The 2,193-nt window shown below is 33.8% G+C and overlaps 1 non-coding gene across 1 annotated transcript; it reads right to left on the reverse strand.

Annotated features, from left to right (window-relative positions):
- TRNAR-UCU (transfer RNA arginine (anticodon UCU)) lies at nt 1-73 on the reverse strand. The gene has a single exon. It is a non-coding gene; the product is annotated as a tRNA-Arg (tRNA).
- Between the last annotated feature and the right edge of the window lie 2,120 nt (nt 74-2,193).

Here is a 2,193-nt window from a genome sequence, read left to right on the forward strand (position 1 = left end):
CACGCCTAGTGGGACTCGAACCCACAATCGCCTGATTAGAAGTCAGACGCCTTATCCATTAGGCCATGGGCGCTTTTCATTATGTAACCATTTGGATGTAAACTGAACGTGGAGCTCATTGATTACAACTTATATGTAGATCAGATTGGCAAAGGAATAATAGTTTGTCAGAAGAAACTATTTTTGTAAGTCAATTTCCATGATTCTTTTCATCAAAATTCCATTAATATCGTTACAAATCTCTTGAACTGAAAAAAAAAAAATATATATATCAATATGATTTACATGTTCTAAGAAATTACATCACAAATCTGTCATAAAAGGAGTTTAAAATGGATCATAAGTGGCCACATTTTACTTAAAAATTGTAGCAAAAGGGGAGAAAATTAACAAAAAAAAAAAAAAAAAGTTGTATAGTATTTACGATGAAACAGATAGGGATAGTTGATAAAATGGTACTTTTAGCACACATATGTATTTATAAGACATATTTATAAGTGTGTGGCTGTTGCGAGGTTGCTTTGATAATCGCCTTCTACAGTCCCTTCACTTCGTCATGAAACTTGAAGATCATGTTCCATGAAAGAGCTAGAGATCAAGAATTCACCTCATCTGGACCTTAGCTAAAGTAATAAGCTTCAAAGTTAGTTCGGAAACTTAAATCTCACTAGAGTTAAAACCTAGAAACTTGTTATTTGTCAAAACTCTCTAGGCAATTTTAGCTCCGGATTCTTTCATGAGGTTTCTTCCTTATCTTTCTCTCAGCCTTGGGAATTCATTTTTAAAGGAAAATTCTCATGTATGCCGCAAATTGCTCGATTCTTTCTTTTGACATGATACCAATTTTTTTTTGCAGATTCTAAAGGTAATTGCAAAACTTGATAGAGAGCTCGTCTGGTGTCAACTTCTTTATGAAATATTCTTTTCTCATCCTCTTCAAGTTTATATAATCCATAGATTAAATCTTAATGGACCTTAGTCGAAAAATTTGGAGTTTTTTCCTAAACGAATCTCATAAATTTTTTCTTTGATTGTCCTTTATTTTTAGGTCTTTAGATTTTTGGTCTTCATGAAACTTCTTCATTGAGTGCCTAGAAACTGATTCATATTGGTTTGAATAGATGAATTTACTTGTAGTCTGAGCTCAATTTATGAGTCAAGGAAGTATATATTATAGCAATCGTGCTTAGAGTATAAATGAAAGGAGTGGCACAAAGTGTGGCTTCGAGAAACATAGGTATAGAAAGTCTTAAAGGGAGATCTTTCATATCTTTCGAGATCAAAGTGACGGTGATGAAAATGAAATTACGTAGAATGAGATGAAGAAAGATCATGCTTTAGCCTAGTATGTAGACGGAATCGCTTTCCAATTAAGAGGAGGCTTTTGCTACTATAACCTTTCCGACCACGATTTCTTTTTTGTTCTAGTTATAAAGGAACTCGACTTTGATTCTTAAATAATCTAACCAGTATTTACAGCAATTTAACATTTCTGATGTAAATAACCCTAATCCTCAATAGTATACTCCTCCTCTCCATCCTACGACCATGAAAACTCAAATTGAGGGAATGTGCTTGGGATGTTTTCAACACTTGATTCCTTCATGAAACTTGTTGGGGAGCTAATTTAAAAGTGATTAGAATTGCTTTGAGGGAATTTGATGAACCGTAGTCTCTTGAGATCAATGAAATTCATAATCCAAAAGCTTCCAACCCAAGCTTAAGGAAATTCAAGACTTCATTTTTGTTTAAATGAAAGCCCCTACTTAATACTTTACCGAGGAAGAGGAAGGGTAACTCATAGTGAAACTCCTCGTAAATTTGAAGTTCATTTTTTAGAAAAATTAGAAAAATGACATTTTTGCCCTTTATGCTTGCGTTTTCCTTAACAAACCTTTTTCAAACGCCTTGAATCCTTATAATTCCTTCCTATGGTAAAATTACTTACTTAGGCCCTTTGTCTTTGCTTAGGTCTCTTAGTTCCTATCCTTGAGTCTTTTAAACATCTTGTGGGCTTCTTAAACATACTTGAGTTACCTTAACCTTACTTGGGGCTTTACAAGTAACCCTATCGCAAGGGATACAGGGGAATGGATGGGGCCACTATGTGTTAAATCTAATATTTGAATCATGATCTGAATCTTTGACATGATTCGTTATAAATTGTATTAGAGCTCTAGGCTTATAGATTCT

The sequence above is a fragment of the Cucurbita pepo genome, chromosome 6 (genome assembly GCF_057944985.1).
Source record: "Cucurbita pepo subsp. pepo isolate OVF chromosome 6, ASM5794498v1, whole genome shotgun sequence".
Lineage (NCBI taxonomy): Eukaryota > Viridiplantae > Streptophyta > Magnoliopsida > Cucurbitales > Cucurbitaceae > Cucurbita > Cucurbita pepo.